General features: G+C 43.8%; 1 protein-coding gene across 1 annotated transcript in view; it reads left to right on the plus strand.

Moving 5' to 3' along the window:
- Window positions 1-5,180: 5,180 nt before the first annotated feature.
- LOC124113423 overlaps window positions 5,181-14,050 on the plus strand; it is a 158,781-nt gene continuing 149,911 nt past the window's right edge. Inside the window, exon 1 of the mRNA XM_046473768.2 lies at window positions 5,181-5,838. The gene's annotated coding sequence lies outside the window, so the exon portion shown is untranslated. The remainder of the gene's footprint in view (window positions 5,839-14,050) is intronic.

The following is a 14,050-nucleotide window of genomic DNA, read 5'->3' on the forward strand; positions in this document are numbered from 1 at the left end:
TAAAGTGATGATGTAAATCCTGCTGGGGTATCATGCAGGAAGCAGAGGTACTGTAAGTCCGCATGATCCCTAGCGAGGTGGCCTAGCTTTGGTTTCAGGTGGCCCATAGCCCGTGTTTTAAAACTGTATGTATAATATTGTTATGCTCAAATATGTTTCATGAATTGTTTCTTAATATAGTATGCTCAAATATGTTTTCAACTTGTTTTTAAACAAAACTTTGCATTACTGACTTAATTGTATATATATTATTGGTCTCGTCGCTATATGGCTGTGATAATGCCGGTGCGACGTTAAATTTTAACTCACTCACTCACTCCAACACACACACTACTGTTTTGTTTTTATCAACAAATATTACCTAGGAGAATTCTACTCAACCCTCTCCACCCACAGACAAACATCTATATATAGACTGAGAATTTCCTGTGAAACCTAATTTAAAATCAATATAATCTTATATTCATACATGTTTAGATTTAATGATTTGCTTTTAAGTTTTGTCTTTTGATGTGTCTCTCGTAAAGATTCTGTATCAGTGCCGTTGATGACATGGAAAAATGGGATTATTTTCATGAGGTATCCCTTGCTCCGATACATCAACAGTCACCTTTGGTCAATAATGTATTTCACCTACTGATCGGGTCTCTAACATTGACGCTCAGGCTCCATGGTGTGACTGGAAGGGGTGTGAGCGTCTGAAAGTGTATGAGCCAGCCAAACACCACTGGCGGTTCACACGTCGATCAGGGGCGCTGCTTGTCGCCTCATCATTATTGCCAAACACGGAATGTGGGATTATACACTCTTGCGACGTTATGTAGCTCTCGCAGAATCACGCGAGAACTGTTTCCTTCCTTGGGGCTCCTATTGGGGCAATATATTTGATCTGTTTGGTCGTTGACCAGAGCTCTTCACCAACTGACCTCTGGGTTAGCCAATATTGCACTTGTCATTGATTTGGGAGAGTGTCAATGTTGAGGTAAACCAGTTGCTTGCTAATTTGATTTCAAACAGGATTGTAATTGAGGGCTCGATTTGAAACAATCTGACAAGTGCCCGCAAGGAGTGAGTGAGGGAGTCAGTCAATCAGTCAGTCAGTCGGCGGGTAATAGTGCCATTATACCACGATGGGGGACCAAAGGAGATGTAAACCTGGGTTCCAGACATTGCGAGCATTTACAGTATAGACAACTCATATTTAGCCAAAGAACGAATGAATTACCCACTGTTGTAATTTACATAGCACAGTGACTGAGGTGGTTGCTCGTCATGAACAGCTACCGTGTTCAATTCCCTTACCCGATCTGATTTTATTCATTTTTCGTGCGTGGGAAAACAGTCATGTTCTCACAAGTTGAATTATACACCTCGCCATCATGGGTCTGCGTTCATGTCCATCCAATCAATATCCAGCTGATACCGCCGACCTTTTGTTACATATGTAATAACATATGTAATAACCCAGTTTCTCCGCATGGGAACAGCCCTTCTCAACGTCACAACCGCTGGTTCATCACGAACCCTTTGATACGTTTCTAAGCTCCGCGCAGCGACGCTATACAAACGCACTGCACTAGATATGAAAGCAATATTTTCACAGCAAATACACATGTCAATACATGTAGATTCCACATTCCACTTCATGGTGCGCCATCTACTTGGCGTTATTGAGTCGAATCTACTCCATTTGTTATTATTGCTTACACATATGAAACATACTTGTTACTAACACAACTCCGAATTTCATGGCTATGTCTAGCGATTCCTATAAAAGCAAGATGGACGTTTACCGAGCTGTGTGTTTGTGTCTTATGTGTGAGTGATATTGCGTCTGTTCACTTTGACATTAAGATGAGTGACGGTGTTGAAGTATGGAGAGTGTATTATGGTTACAAACACCAGTAAGTAAATAAAGTCTGACAAACCTGTGCAGAGAGTTGATATGGTACTGGAATGGAGGATGTGCCGTTATCGCTCGGGCCGGAATGTGTGTTCGAGACAACCGGGAATGCCACACATTCTAGTTCGACACGAGGTTCGACTGTAAATATCGGTTAAATAAGATCTAGGCTATTATTTTCAAAAAATTCATAAAATGTTGAAGTTATATTTTTTGTTAATTTTATTTACTAAAAACCTAGGCAAGTCTAGGTCAAACTGACCAAGTCTAATATTCTTGATTCCACAAACAGCAGGAGAGGAAAGGTTCTTTCAAAGAAAATAATAATTTAAAGACATGTTTTCCTTGACTAGGTGTAAGTCTATAACAGGAGGTACATCAGAGTGAAGTCTCTGACATATGTTGTCACCAGGGGGCACGGGTGGCCCAGTCGTCTAAGGCGCCGCGATTCGCTGTGCAGAGTTGCGTCCCTTGGGCACGCCAGAAACCTATGATTGTGGGTTCGAATCCCGGTTCGCTCGATTATGTTTCTAGGTTTGTCAGCACCATACTCGTGCTCGTGGGTTTCACAAAAGTGGTCTGCAGGTCTGAGACCTGCATCACTTCGGGCTTTCCTCCCACATTAAGCTGACACACCGCGATATAACTGGAATACTGTTGAAAGCGGCGATAAACCCAACTCACTCACTCACTCATTGTTGTCACCATGAGCACAGCGGTCAAGCACGATCAAACATATGAAGCAGTACCCAATAATGTGTTTTCCTGGGTAGTTATATTTTCTGTTTTCCTTTTCTTTGTTTTGACCAGATATAACAGTGGTGGAAAGTTGGTTATGGTAAGTTTTAAAGTTTAGTTTTAAGATAAGTTTTGATGTTGTTTAACCTTTGACCTCTGGTATAAAGCAGAAACTAGACATTTTGAAGGCCAATTTGCGGCCGTCTTGGGTATCCGGTGACTAATTTTCTTTTTTACTATTCCAAATAGGCGACCATCCCTGCCGTCTTGTCTGTGTTTGGACCATAATTTGAAAGATTAATCCCATTATCTACTCCACGATAACCATGGCTGGCCACACAGTTATTTAAAGCAATTGGAAGGATATGTTCAGGAATGATAATCCTATGGAGATATGTGATTAATGCTATATGATCTGATCGAGGCGCCTCTCTATACTCTATGCTTGACAGACATGGAATATCGACGTCCATGCAATATACATTATACACTACGATTAACAGAGCCTGGTATATGCCCCGATGATGGTATATAACGGTGGGTGATGTGTGCCATATCCCATCTACCAGCAGGGGTGGGGAATATTGCGGCTCTGGTCTACCTGCTAAATCTACCATTAACATCCTCAGGCAGTATTATTTCCCTGACAGGGTAAACATAAACAGTTGGTTTCTCTTGCCGCATTAAGCACGATTTAAACAGCTTAAAAATGGTATCGTGTCTCCACCCCACCCCACCACACATACACACACACACCTCTCTCTCTCTCTGGTCTTTCCTCTCTCCTCTCTGTTACTCTCTCTCTCTGTCACTTTCTCTCTCCCGCTCTCTCTCTCGTTTTATCTCTCTCTCTCTCTCTGGTCCCTCTCTCTCTCTCTCTCTCACACACACACACACACACAGACACATCACACTCACCCATGCATCACGCACACACACATAGATACCTACAGGCTGTATTACTGTATTCCTGTACCGACCTTCACCTCACCGTGTGACCTTGCATCACACATTACTGTATTCCTACGCCGACCTTCATCTCATCGTGTGACCTTGCATCACGCAATTCTGTATTCCTACGCCGACCTTCATCTTACGTGTGACCTTGCATCACGCAATTCTGTATTCCTACGCCGACCTTCACCTCATCGTGTGACTTTGCACCACACAATACTGTATTACTGTACCGACCTTCACCTCATCGTGTGACCTTGCATCTCTCAATACTGTATTTCTACGCCGACCTTCACCTCATCGTGTGACCTTGCACCACACAATACTGTATTACTGTACCGACCTTCACGTCACCGTGTGACCTTGCATCACACATTACTGTATTCCTACGCCGACCTTCATCTCATCGTGTGACCTTGCATCACGTAATTCTGTATTCCTACGCCGACCTTCACCTCATCGTGTGACCTTGCACCACACAATACTGTATTACTGTACCGACCTTCACGTCACCGTGTGACCTTGCATCACACATTACTGTATTCCTACGCCGACCTTCATCTCATCGTGTGACCTTGCATCACGCAATTCTGTATTCCTACGCCGACCTTCACGTCACCGTGTGACCTTGCATCACACATTACTGTATTCCTACGCCGACCTTCATCTTACGTGTGACCTTGCATCACGCAATTCTGTATTCCTACGCCGACCTTCACCTCACCGTGTGACCTTGCATCACACATTACTGTATTCCTACGCCGACCTTCATCTTACGTGTGACCTTGCATCACGCAATTCTGTATTCCTACGCCGACCTTCACCTCACCGTATGACCTTGCATCACGCATAACTCTCGTGAGTGAGTTAAAATTTAACGTCGCCTCGGCATTATTTCAGCCATATAGCGACGGGAACAAGTTGATTTATACACAAGTGAGTCATGGATACACAGTTATATTTACTCCATAGCAGAACACTACCAAGTGTAGGCCTCGAAGGTGATATCAATACAACTCTTTGATCTGGATGTAAAACGAAGGAAAACAAATAAAGAATAAATATAAACTTTAATATATGTCCAGGCACCTAACATAGTCCTGCATTTCAAAGATGCACGTGGATATTAGTAGAAATAGCAGAGTTATGTCCTCAAATGTGTTTTTCATTAGTCAGATGATCCATGGGACCTTTCGGTTTTGATGGTGGACCGTTTATAGAGGAGATGCGGAGAAGATGAGAAGATAATGGCAGGACGTCGACTGCCAGACAGTACAATAGCTCAACTGATCTCCACACAAGTTGAATTAATGAGCATGGCAACTTTGAGATCGACCTCGTCTCCCAGATGCCATGGCGGGCATGTTCCAGCAGGAAATATGACTTTCAAATCCTCTGTAAAACTATCAATCCAGACTGAAGCGGCCTTGCAATCGCCAACATCCCGCATTGTGAACTCAGACTGATTCATCATGAGTCTAATCTACACGGCGTATCCTGGGGGGGGGGGGGGGGGCATTGATTGTCCCACTGTCGACACAATCACACCAGTAGACCTAACACACTCGACCCTTGTAGAGCTTCTGGAGAATCTGAACCAGTTTACATAACTTCACATCAACAAGTAAACCCACTGCAAATTTCCGTTCCAAATTACTAAACGGCGCGTTCGAGTCAACAGACGGTATTCAAATGCGCCACCGACTCGTACCAGCAATTTATAGCGTATTAATTTCATCCGGAGTCTTATAACTTACGAAATCACATGTAAGCAGGCAACTGCATATCGAAACTCACAAATCAAACTGTCAATTTCCGCAGTTCGGAGACCGTCTGCGTGTGTTAAACGCTGGCTTTTGACAGTGGAGACTCGCCGTGGTGTCCATTCAAGAGTGGTCGTGTGTGTACTCCGTTGAGCGTCAATAAAGCGAATCTCAACGCGCCTCTAGCATTATAACCCGTGGAATGAGCCTTGGTGAATGGAGACGGTTACCCTAAGCTCCCTCGGTTTAGCTTTCAGCGGTACAAACTGACGATCCCCGAGTCGTTGTAAGGATCTCGCAGACAGAGACAGTGCTGAAGGATATATCGCTGTTATACCACAGCGGTGGGACGTCACGAGCGACGTGGAGAAGTGGTGCTGGAGTTATACATCTATTTCATCACGTTGTTTGTGATACTACACGGTCACAGATCGGAGTACCTCGTGTGACTGCTGACATCGCGGACACTGTCAACTGGAGGTGAGATTATATTCAGGCAGTGTCGTATCTCATTTGAAATGCTATAACTATGAGTTTGCTATCATTCTGATGTAAATATGTTTTAATTGTGACTATGGCAAGAACATTCTTGATATCTGTGTCTCAGCCATATATTGTAGAAATTCAAACCTGATCTTGTTGGGACGTATTGGTCATTGTACAATCGGGACAATCATTTACACGAACAAACAATTGCAATCGTATAAAGGTATTTTCAATAACATAGTTTTATGTGTTAAATTCATAAATATGTCGAAGTGAGATGTTCCCCGTAGCCATCACTGTGCCATAGATTAATTAACTGATGCATTGTGCCACTGTCTTTGTGATAATATTTATTGTAGGTTGTTTGTCTACATTTTGGGAGTATGCACATCCACTTGTAACTACACAGTTTCAAAAAGAACTTAATACACAACATTTCAAAGTTGATAATTAATATTCTCTCGTTTTTGTTGTAAACAACGGAATAACATTGCCATACGCGGGTCTTCTGTGAGACAGTAGTTACGGTCGGTAAAAAGTGTTTCTCGAGCGTTTCTCGCACGGGTAGCTCACCCTCTCGCTTCCATTATGTTGGTGGATAATGACCGAAAAGTGCGGTATATAGTGTTGTATAGTGCTGTATGTAGTGTTGTATAGTGTCGTATATTGCTGCATTGTGTGATACCACACATAGCTAAGTCCGCTGGCCGAAGGCAGTGGTGCTGTGTCGGTAGGAGTGCCCGTCGTATAGAAGTTTATGAGTTATTTACCTCATATTTAGGTCTAATTTATACATTCAATAGACTTTCGCTATGTCCTTCATATGGATATATACTGCCGGGCAAAGGAAAGTATACAGCCATGTTTGATGGTGGCTAAGTTGGAACAAACGAGCTATGGTTATTCCATGGTAGTGTATTTGATAGGGTATCATAGTTGTATTTTGGACCTTAAGTTAGTTGTTTTTGGCGACTGTTTTAAGCCTAGTAACGTTTTGATAACGTTTGTGATGTTTTTGAATCCAGTGTTCAAGTGTATGCTTTCCTTTGCCCGGCAGTTGAGATGGATTCTAGGCGTATGAATCTGTGAGACAGTGGAGGTTAGTGTGAGTGTGCGAGACAATGAGTGTGGGTGTGTGAGACAATGAGTGTGAGTGTGTGAGACAATGAGTGTGAGTGTGCGAGACAATGAGTGTGAGTGTGTGAGACAATGAGTGTGAGTGTGCGAGACAATGAGTGTGAGTGTGGGAGACAATGAGTGTGAGTGTGCGAGACAATGAGTGTGGGTGTGTGAGACAATGAGTGTGAGTGTGCGAGACAATGAGTGTGAGTGTGTGAGACAATGAGTGTGAGTGTGTGAGACAATGAGTGTGAGTGTGTGAGACAATGAGTGTGGGTGTGCGAGACAATGAGTGTGAGTGTGCGAGACAATGAGTGTGGGTGTGCGAGACAATGAGTGTGAGTGTGCGAGACAATGAGTGTGAGTGTGTGAGACAATGAGTGTGGGTGTGTGAGACAATGAGTGTGGGTGTGTGAGACAATGAGTGTGAGTGTGTGAGACAATGAGTGTGGGTGTGTGAGACAATGAGTGTGGGTGTGCGAGACAATGAGTGTGGGTGTGTGAGACAATGAGTGTGAGTGTGCGAGACAATGAGTGTGGGTGTGCGAGACAATGAGTGTGGGTGTGCGAGACAATGAGTGTGAGTGTGTGAGACAATGAGTGTGGGTGTGTAAGACAATGAGTGTGGGTGTGTAAGACAATGAGTGTGAGTGTGCGAGACAATGAGTGTGAGTGTGCGAGACAATGAGTGTGAGTGTGTGAGACAATGAGTGTGGGTGTGCGAGACAATGAGTGTGGGTGTGCGAGACAATGAGTGTGAGTGTGTAAGACAATGAGTGTGGGTGTGTAAGACAATGAGTGTGGGTGTGTAAGACAATGAGTGTGAGTGTGCGAGACAATGAGTGTGAGTGTGCGAGACAATGAGTGTGAGTGTGTGAGACAATGAGTGTGAGTGTGCGAGACAATGAGTGTGGGTGTGTAAGACAGTGAGTGTGGGTGTGCGAGACAATGAGTGTGGGTGTGCGAGACAATGAGTGTGAGTGTGCGAGACAATGAGCGTGGGTGTGTGAGACAATGAGTGTGAGTGTGCGAGACAATGAGTGTGGGTGTGTAAGACAATGAGTGTGAGCGTGCGAGGCAACCAATCGGCGTGTACGAGACAAGGAAGTCGTCAGTATGCGAGAAAACGAATTTGAGTGGAAAATGCAACTGTGCGAGATAATGAATCCATCATACAGACCCTGATACAAAATTGAATATATCACATACAGCTCATGCATGTCTATAATATATGGAAAGGGAGTGAGTAGGGTTTTACGCCGCTTTTAGCAATAATCCAGCAATAGCACGGCGGGGGACACCAGAAATGGGCTTCACACATTGTACCCATATGGGGAATAGAACACGGGCCTTCGGATTTACGAGCGAAGTTTTAACCACTAGGCTACCCGACCGCCCCTCTTGCGAAGAGAATCTCTGGAAGGAGGAGACTGCGTTCGTGTGAACATAGATGCACTCCTATAATCAGGCGACAAGGGATGAGCCTGCACACTCTCAGTTAGTCTGTCATACAGACCCTAAAACTCATATATCCAATACAGCACATGCAAGTCTATAATGTTTGGCAACTCTAGATCACTTCAGGATCTAAAAATGAAGAAAGTCTCTGGGCTCCTTTTTATTATATTTTATAACTCTAATTTAACAACTGTTTTGTAAAATATGTTCATTTCAGAGACTAGATATTAGTCTCACTCTCAGCTATCTGGCGCGCATCACCTCCTTACTATAAAATCGTAATAAACCGACATACAAAATTACACCACTACGTCGATAATGTTTCCCGTTTAAAAGCAGCCTGTTTATCTTCGTAAAAGACGACGAAGAGGAAATACCCTTGCCATGAATTATTGACTCGGTAAAGCGACGCTGTGATATACTAGGACGGGGAGATAGATGTAAGCGATCCTCTACAATGATATATACGGCACGTGTCTTCAGGTAACTTAGCGTTCGTTCAACCCGATTTGTATCGCATTTAATGACTTTTCCTTACTTATTCATGGCAAGTAGTCCTCTAATTCGCTTTAAAGCTATCAGCTCATTGTTGAATTAAACATAAGTAGAAACAAGATGATCAGCCTTTTAGAGAACCAGTAAACCATTCACTTCACATTCTATCACGCGACACGGGCTGACGAGAATGTCGGCGCTCCTGACACTCTTCGTAATGTAGCATTTAAAATAATGTCTGTACACTTAAGATTATTTCTTTCTTGGTAGGGGGCACGTGTTTCCTAGTCGTCTAGGGCGCCGCAGTTCGCTGTTCAGAGTTGCGTCCCTTAGGCACGCCAGAAACCTATGATCGTGGGTTCGAATCCTGGTTCTTTCCTGATTATGTTTCTAGGTTTGTCAGCACCAAACCCGTGCTCCTGGTTTTCACCAAAGGGTTAAATGTCTGAGACCTGAATCACCTCAGGCTTTCCTCCTACATTAAACTGACACTCTGTGATATAACTGGTATAGTGTTAAAAGCGGCGTTCAATCCAACTCATTCACTCTTTGTTGGTACATTTGGAAATAGCTCACTCCAATTCGGAATTACGTATAAAAATCTTGGTTTTGTTTTCATAAAATAAATATATTCTGCAGTCATAGTGTAGGACTATAAAACACGGCGTAGCGTTGCATCATGTTTTTCAACATCTCAGATGTTTCAAATAATCTACGATCTGTTCTGGCAATAAGCATGGCCTCGAGACTGTAGATGATGTTAATATCTGGATCACGAATAACACCGAAACCTCGAAGTTAAAGATGTTAATAATCTTTTCAGCCGGCTTGTACGTTCCTGTCAGAACCGATAGTGTCAAATTACTAGATAATGTATCAGATCATATATGTTTATTGATATCACAAAATAGGTCTTACCAATTGGTATAATATATCATTGATAACTTGTTCTTTTATTCATAATTTGTTCTCACTGCGAAATGACTGAAACACTGTCGATGCGACCATAAAATTTTAACTCACTCACTCACTGGGACGGTAAACTAATGGAACGATTATCTAAGATATGCCAAGAGATATCGCGCCATGTGACCACTGCTGCCTCGGTCATTGGTTGCTCATGCTAAAAGTGAAACATTGTGCCCCATCCGGGAATGACTCACCAAGCCTTCGATTGAACTGTAGTTTCCTACAAGTCTCGAAGCGTCCGCGAGACTCGAGTGGTATGCGAGATAGGGCGCTAACCCTCTTTCATAACCAACCTGATGCCATCACATTCTTACGTTATTGCTAATTAGTTATAGTAATTAATAACCCGAAGGGAGAAACGCTCCAACCCTCGTGTCTGATGGTATCATGTTGATAGATGGCGGTGTACGACATAGGGCAATGTGCCACAAGTCGGCTCCGTACTTCCGTTTGATGTCGTAAACTTCGTCGTAGAGTTGAGGTGGTCACGGGATATTTGCTTGGGTTGGTTTTTTTTGTCTCCTTTTGAAAAAGATAATTTTTGACGTGTGTCATTATGTATTTTTAACTAAATACTTCTACTATGTGGAAACATAATCACATTGGACCTTTTAGATATACATACAATAAATACGATGTTGGGATTGGAGAGAATGTTGAGCTTGGAAGTGCCATTATACCACGACTGGGGACCCAAGGACATGAAAGAGCGGGTTCCAGACATTGTGACCTTTTTTCATATTTGGCCGAAGAGTGAGTGAGTGGGTATGGCTTTACGCCGCTTCTAGCAATATTCCAGCACTATCACGGCGGGGGACACAAGAAATGGGCTTCACACATTGTACCAATATCGGGCATCGAACTCGAGTCTTCGGCGTGACGAGCGAGCGCTTTAACCACTAGACTATCCGACCGCCTCGGTAAGCGCGACCCGTTCACCTGACCCTTTGTAAAAGCAGTAAACTGGTTCCTGTGTGAACTCAAGGGTGTTGCGCATCTTCTGTTGTTCAGTATAAGGGTATAACCGCATTGTGACCGAGTTGCGTGATAAGGAGTGACGAAGCGTTACATGCATGACACCAATCGCCGTCACTCACGCTGACGTTGGTCGGCGTTAATCACCCAGCCAGAAACACGGAGCAAACAACGCCAATAAATACTGGACCTCTGGAATAACATTACACACAGTTGGCCTTCCTTGGAAATTATAAAGCCAGTTGAGATTTTATTGGCATGAGTCACAGGATGTATGAATATTTCAGGTCGTCGCATATAATGCACTGTCGCTCGCCCCACGAAAAAAATACAATTCAGTTCAAGTTGTTAAACCGGCATAAAAGACAATTTATTGAAATGATTTATATGTCAATTCTCCAAATATTGAAATTGCTTCAGTAGTTCCTCAACCACCAGTTTGAAGTGATAGCGATCTCTCTGCTTGTGAAAGGGGGTGACGTCATACTCGTGATGACCGTCATACTCGTGATGACCATGCGTGTCAGAGGTTAGACTTGCTCCAAGGCTGTTCCGTCTGTGGTGTGTGCCACGTGTACTGGGGTCTTGTTACATCTAAGTGAATAAGTGTATCTTGTATGTAGACCAGGATGTACTGGTATACAAACTATCTTTAGGTTTGTTTACTTGTTTGTTTATTGTTTAACGCCGCACTCAGCATCATTATTCCAGCTATATGGCGGCGGTCTGCAAATAATAGAGTCTGGACCAGACAATCCAGTGATTAATATCATGAGCATCGATCCACGTTATTGGGATACGATTACATGCATCAACTAAGTCAGCGAGCCTGACCACCCGATCCCGTTAGTCGCCTCTTACGACAAGCATATTCGCTTTTAACGGCAAGCATGGATTGCTGAAGACCCATTCTACCCTGGATCTTCACGGGTACGGGTACTATGTTTAGGCAGTAATATATAAATGTACGGTCGTGTTCTGGAGGAAGAACGCATCTCCCTCATCACAGTCTCACATGTTCTTGTTCTCGGTTCGAATCCTATGTTCCACCGATTGTGATCCTGGTGTTCCCACAACACACATGGGGGAGTCTCACCAAAGCGTTATGTTCTAAAACCTGAATAAAGTCGCGCTTTCCCGAACAATAGCCTGCTACGTCGTGATGTGATGCTGTTGAAATCGGCGATAAAGGTATCTTTCTCTCACACACTCTCACTCGCCAAGAACCACCCAACCACTCGCTCATTCACTCACTCACCCAAACCCACTCACTTGCCCACCTAATCACTCACTCACTCACCCAAACCCACTCACTCACTCACTTGCCCACCTAATCACTCACACACTCACCCAAACCCACTCACTCACTCGCCCACCTAACCACTCACTCACGCACTCACTCACCCAAACCCAAATTCCCACCCACTTCACGCTTATAGCCATCACCTGTCCTGGCACACACTGTACGTCTTGGAGATACGACTCCCATAGGCCTGTGATATGTGAAGTTGTAACGCTGGGATCCCTTTGTAAAATACATAATAATAAACTGTCCCTTCCACCGTACACGTGCCGCCGATGCAGTCACCGACCCTGTTTTCTAAAGTCTGTGTATCGCATTGACTAAAATAATTCAAAAATAAAATCGTCATTTGAAGATGAAGACATTATTTTTTATGGATATCAACGTATGTTCTTACGTCACGACGTTTCAAGTCTACTCCTTGCCCTGTTACCACTCCCTCACTTCCTGTCTTCATGTAAACCAACTCCTAAATGGCAATTCGCCAAATAAATACAAACATATATAAATAAATATAAATATATAAATCAATACGTCAGAGACATAGTTTTATAAAGTTCTGTTGTTATTCACGGTTTAGTGCAGACTAAGTCAAGTCTATATTTTTTAACGCATCACAAGACATTGAATATTGATCTTCCACCTGGTGGCTGAAAGAGACACGCCTGTGAAGCAATACTGATGTATTAACTCCATCCTGAGATGGAAATAACCCATTAATACATGTAAGGCTCAGGCGACGTGGAACGCCATATACCCAATATCCCCCTGGTTTGTAATTCAAACTGCCAACAAAATCGGGGCAATTAAGGTAAGCTCGCTATGTAATACATCCGCGGGCCAGTGGGGCGTGAAGAATGGTGCAGTCGGGGAATTAGCCGTCGCTGAAGATGTTGTGTTGGACACCAAGGCGGGATGAAGATCGACCTCTTTGTCTGGTTCTGATGTTGTAGACGTCGCCCATGATGTTTCGTAGGTGTTGCTGTAGATGATGTCGGTGTAGACTGACGTCTGTGTAGTGGAGGACGTTGGGTATTTTGCACAAATGGGTCGGGTGGATGTTTTGAAGAGCAGTTATTAGGGGTCTGGTGGATGCCTTAAAGAGCGAAGAGCGATTGTAAAGGAGTTAGTGGGTGTCTCCAAGAGCGATTGGAAAGGGTTTGGTGGATGTGCAAGAGCGATTGTGAAAGGTTTGGTGGATGTGCAAGAGCGATTGTGAAGGAGTCGGGTGGATGCCGTTGAGATTGTAAAGGGAGGTGATTGGCGAGGACGTATGTTTGGCAAGGGACGCATATTGATGTGTAAACAATCTATATTCCTTCGTCCGTTTTCTTTGTGTGTCGTGTTGTTGAAGGGTGATGAATGCTGAAGGCGACGTCAAGCGCCATTCACTTGAGAAGTGTAACTGAGCAGTCTAGTGCGTCTGTTGTGTTTTTCTCGCCATCGTAACAACTGTCGTAGAAGATGTTGCAATGCTGACGGCACACGTCATAGAAGATGCAGTCGTGACAGCAGGTTAAGTTATAGTTACGTGATGATAAAAGGCCGAGAGTTAGAAAGTCATCAGGCGCTGTAAACGGCCCACGCTTGATCGGGATTACAGAATACCGTTATTACAGAATAATGTGCAACGTATGCAGGAAAAATTCAATAAATGTCAGCTTGGATATGTTCCAGCTAATCAGTTCTTAAAGTGAACCCTGGGTGTTAGAAGAAACAGGGGACGCTGACACAAGTAACGTCGCCGACTGTGACGGCTAAATCAATGTTGACGATGAATACGTGGACGAGATGTAAAGTAGGTACTTCTGGCAGATGCCAGGGCACAACACAGTAGGCTGTCGGGTGTCACCTGGCCTGACACCGTCCCTCCTCCCCCCTAAGGGT

The sequence above is a fragment of the Haliotis rufescens genome, unplaced genomic scaffold, assembly GCF_023055435.1.
Source record: "Haliotis rufescens isolate VD_foot unplaced genomic scaffold, xgHalRufe1.0.p SCAF_27, whole genome shotgun sequence".
Lineage (NCBI taxonomy): Eukaryota > Metazoa > Mollusca > Gastropoda > Lepetellida > Haliotidae > Haliotis > Haliotis rufescens.